Source organism: Clarias gariepinus, chromosome 14, assembly GCF_024256425.1.
Source record: "Clarias gariepinus isolate MV-2021 ecotype Netherlands chromosome 14, CGAR_prim_01v2, whole genome shotgun sequence".
NCBI lineage: Eukaryota > Metazoa > Chordata > Actinopteri > Siluriformes > Clariidae > Clarias > Clarias gariepinus.
The window spans coordinates 26,740,541-26,745,310 of record NC_071113.1 but is presented as its reverse complement, the minus strand read 5'-3'; the positions used below and the strand labels follow the sequence as shown (position 1 = coordinate 26,745,310).

The following is a 4,770-nucleotide window of genomic DNA, read 5'->3' as shown; positions in this document are numbered from 1 at the left end:
GAGAGCACGGACCACCAAGGCAGAAATAATTGTCCTCTGGTAAGCATGGCACAAATAACAAAAAAATAGGTATTGCTTTTGCTCAGTATTTTGCTTTTCATTTGCAGGTTGGCTTTATCATTAATTTTTATCTCACATTTACTTTTGTTCTCTTGCTTGCTTTTGTATACTAATTTGCTTTTATTCACTAGTTTTGCCTGTGTGATTTGTATTGTTTTCTGGTTTGCTTTAGTTTGCTGTTACCCACAAATTAACTTTTCATTTTACTTACTTTATTTTCATTTGCTTTTGTTTGTATGGTTTCTGTTCACCTTTATCCATTGTGTTGGGTGTATTTACTTATATGCTTTTGTTTAAGATATTTGTCCCACAATAGGGAAATTTCTGTTACAGCAGCAAAGAATAATGTGTAAACAAAAAGTAGTACAGTGTATAAATACAAACGAAAAAACAAACATAATTAAAACAAATTTTATACATACAATAGTTTGCATTTGTTGGTGGTTTGCTTTGGTTTGTCCCTTTCGTTTTGGTTACTTTTGTCCATTTGTTTTTATTTGTCTGCATGTTTGTTATCGTTTTCTCGTTTGCTTTTGTTTGCTACTTTGCCTTTTTGGATTTTTTGTTTTTGTCCACTAGTTTGTTTTTGCTTGTCAGTATGTTTTTTTTCTCTTGCTTGTTTAAATTAGTTTATTAGTTTGCTTTTGATTGCTGGTTCGCCTTGATTTCTTGTAACACAAATTTGCTTTGTTTTGTAGAAATTTTGTACAAAACAAAGAAATTGTTTTGTATTTTTTTTGTCAGTTTGTTTTTTGTTTACTAGTCTGCTTTTAATTGCTACACTCTTAACCCGGATTTTGTCTAAACTAAAAAATGTAAGCAGTCATTACGTATTCTTTATTGTTTTTTTAAAAAAAGTTGTCACTGCTAAAAAGTATTAGTTGTTTGCACTATTTAGACAAATAATTGACTACACTAATCAAGTTAAGAAGACATCACTCAGTATGTTAAGTTTTTGAAAAGGGGGAGGGGCTTTTTGAAGCAGGTCGCTTGAGCAGAGAGCTGCAGCTGCCTCAAGAGAAGGGTTGACGAGCCAACGGTTTATTTTTGAAAACAACGTGAATCGGTGAGTTTATAAAGAGTATTATCTGCAGATATCTTTTTGAAAAAAAGTGCTAACCCAAAATATGGACCGATGTTGAACTCTAAAAAGATGACAAAGTGTTAATGTGCAGATAGACGCTTTTTTCCCCTGTCGGTTTAGATATAACGTTAACTTTTAATTCAGCCATTTTTGTCATTTCATATGTAACATTATCCGGAGTGTTTTTGTATGCTCACAGTTTAGCTGCAACGTGTTTATTTCGTTAACTTTGTTATTTTTTTCTTCTGGTTCGCACTCATGCATGTAACGTTAAGAGTCCATGCATCCCAGTGGGCACAAACTCGTGGAAACCACGTAAAGAAGACGTGTTTTCACCACGTGGAAAAGCCGGGTAATTTAGGCGTAAAAGGCAAGTCCAATTCCACGTGGATTTGACACATGGAATCCACGTGTTTTTTACCACTTGGAAAAGACATGGATATAAGCCCATGGAAAATACGTCATGTGTTCAACGTAAATTCTGCAAAGTTTAAAATGTCTACAACATCAAGTGTAAAGCAGACACAAATTACATAAAAGTTGTAATAACCAATAATTTATTCATATTTCAAAACAAACAATACAAAATGCACATAAAAACTGGGTGTAGTGCATAATACTAAAATACCATAAAAATGTGAATACTTAAATGACTAATTAAACCAACAAAACATCTAAGAGAAGATAGAAAACTGTCTCAAACAGCAAAAGAAACAAAATTACAAAAACATTTACTTAACACTTAATAAATGACACTGCATCCAGCCTTTCTTTCCTCTTAGGTGCAAGGATTATTGGCAATGGTGCTGAGGGCAAAGGCTTCTGTAACATCATGCGCCTTTACTACACTGTCTGTCAAAGGACAAAAATGTTTAGTATAATTTAGATGCATGGACTGCAATTTATCGATACAATCATTGTTTTAATATAAAAAAGACACGACCACAAGGCACTATTCAATTACTTACCAGTTATTAATTTGCACAGCGCTGTCAAATGATGTTTTATCCCCTCGTGATCCCTTCATGTTTAGTTGAAACATAAGTGAATTGGTAAGGAATCTAGAAGTAAACAAACTTATCTATTTATCTTCAAAGAAATAAATGGGTAGAGTAACCACATAAGTTACACTGAAAAGTTCCTACTTCTATTCTTAGAAATTCAATAAAACATATTCTGCAAGTAAATGTTAGTGTTCACTGTCAGAACTCCTCAGTGCATATAATATATTATACATGGTGATGGTGCTGCATTTATGACAAATTATACCTGTTCATCAAATACTAGCCTGTTTTTATGATTTTTGACAAATTAACGTTTGCAATTGCCTGTTATGCTTCGAATCCTACGTTAGCTACATACATAGATTCATAATCAAGCTAACCGCGTCGGTTAGAACCTACACAAACTGCCACAGAACATACTAGAATATTACTGCTTACCTCAGTGCTCACCCTGTAACAACCCACACAATTGTTCTCTGAATGAAAGACAATTGCCACGGGTACTTTGTAACTTCAACAGACCACAAATTTAAACAAATTTCGAAGTTTCTAATTTCTTTTTATAAGCTATAAATGTTTCGCGCTTCCACTTAAAAAAAACGGGATCCAGGAAAGGCTGATCACTGCGCATGCTCAGTACCACTCGCTAGACTGCAAAGTCACTCTGCGCAGCGACGCCTATGTGTCGCCTCTGATAGCACATCGTGTTCTAAACTTCTTTTTAGTCTGCAAATCCAGTGTACGTTGTAGTCAGATGTGGCATTTAGGCGATCAGTAACACATTTTGAAAATGCCATTTTAGAACACATTTTGGCTCATGTGTTCAACTTTAGAACACATTGGACGCGTCATATGCGTCATTTTATTTTAGAGTGTGTTTTTTAATTAATGATTGTCACATTTATGTAAAAACATACAAAATATGCATTCAAAATTAGATCAAGCAACCATCAATAGGTGGTACGAAATTATTTTCCACGTGATATCCACGTGGAAATGCACGAAGAATAATGTAGAACTAAAACTCCATGTGGATTCCACATTAATTTAGAACAGGTTTTCCACGTACCTAAAACCACGTGGAATCAACGTGGATATCAGGTGAAAATTGGTGGATCCACCACTTCACCAAATATCCACCAGAAATCCACGTGGATTACATGTGTTGTGCCCACTGGGATGTAACTTACATGTGCTTTCCATGTGGTTAATGCTAGCGTGTGTATTTTTTGCTACTTTAAGTTTTGCATTATTGATTTTTTATATAGCTGTTAACTTATCGAAAATTGGAATAATGTTGTGTTATTTTTACTAACCCTTTTAATGAAGAGTTGAAAAAGCAGTCATAACCAATTCATACATTAGTTTGCATGTGTCAGACTATTTGTTTAACATAATTAATAGCTATTTAATGACTAATGTCTTGAATGTGTTCTGTTAGGACTCTGCTGATGATCATGTGTTCCAAGACCTTGACCTTGGAATCCTTCTTGTTGAGCTCCATCCTCTCTGCATCTCAATCCAGCCTCATTTAAGATTGTCATCGAGGGAGAAGTTGTGATGGAAAGCATTAAAGACTTGCCAAAGGCTATCTAGTTTTAATGCATGTTCAGTCATTCAGAGGGATATGGCATATTGTTGAATACTATGTGTTCATGTTACTATAAGCAATTTGTACAGTTGTTGACTAGCAAACAAGAATTGCATGTCAAAAAATGTTACTTGTCTTTTGTATGACAAGTTCATACATGGATGAATACACTGTACTGCCTGTTTTTATAAGCAATAAAAACATTAGAATGTGGTAAGTTTATTTCTTTAACTAGTATTTCTTAATTATAAGGCATTATGTAATATGACATCAATACTTAGAATTAATATTCAATAAGATTTTTTAATGTAAATTGTACACCAAAAAAAATAGTGTGAACTAATAGTTTTTAGTAAAGACTACTAATTCAAACCTGATTTGTCTACTGCACCCACTAACATTTTAATGTTTATAAAGCTTAACCCGTTTAGTTTTAGATTTGTAAAAACTAATCTTGATTAGTGCAACGGGTTTCCACGCAAATTTCTAGTAAAGTCAACTAATTCGGGTTAAGAGTGTAGTTTACTTTTTCCCCATTAGTGTTAATTTGTCTGCAAATTCGTTTGAACAAATTAGTTATTTTGAATAGTTTGCTGCTACCTACTAATTCGGTTTTGCTCTCTATTTTGAGTTTGTCTGCTTTTTTGCTTGTTTGCTAGATTATTTTTTACACATTAGTTTACTTACTGTATGTCTGCTAGTTTGCTTTTGTTTATTTTCTTTTTGCCCTCTAGCTTGCTTGTTTGAGTTTTTTTTATTTCATTTTAAGTTTGTTTACTTCTTTAATTTGATCTGCTAGTTTGCTTTTGTTTGCTTCTTTTCTTTCACCCACTTGCTTGCATCCATTTGCTTGTTTTCTTTGCCCACTAGTTTGCTTGAGCTCACTTATGAACTGGACCATTTGGTAAACTATGCACACCGATAATTGTAATACGTCAAATGTGGCCCAGAAGAATAATATACAAATATTTTTAGATTAGCTTGTCAGTATGTAAATTAAAGCTTGTACTTATAATAGCTTTGGAAGTAAT

The 4,770-nt window shown here is 33.5% G+C and overlaps 1 long non-coding RNA gene across 1 annotated transcript; it reads right to left on the bottom strand.

Annotated features, from left to right (window-relative positions):
• Positions 1-1,684: 1,684 nt before the first annotated feature.
• Positions 1,685-2,815, bottom strand: LOC128541655 (uncharacterized). The gene is made up of 3 exons (XR_008365643.1): positions 2,587-2,815; positions 2,113-2,205; positions 1,685-1,996 (listed from the first exon to the last, which is right to left on the bottom strand). It is a non-coding gene; the product is annotated as an uncharacterized LOC128541655 (long non-coding RNA).
• Between the last annotated feature and the right edge of the window lie 1,955 nt (positions 2,816-4,770).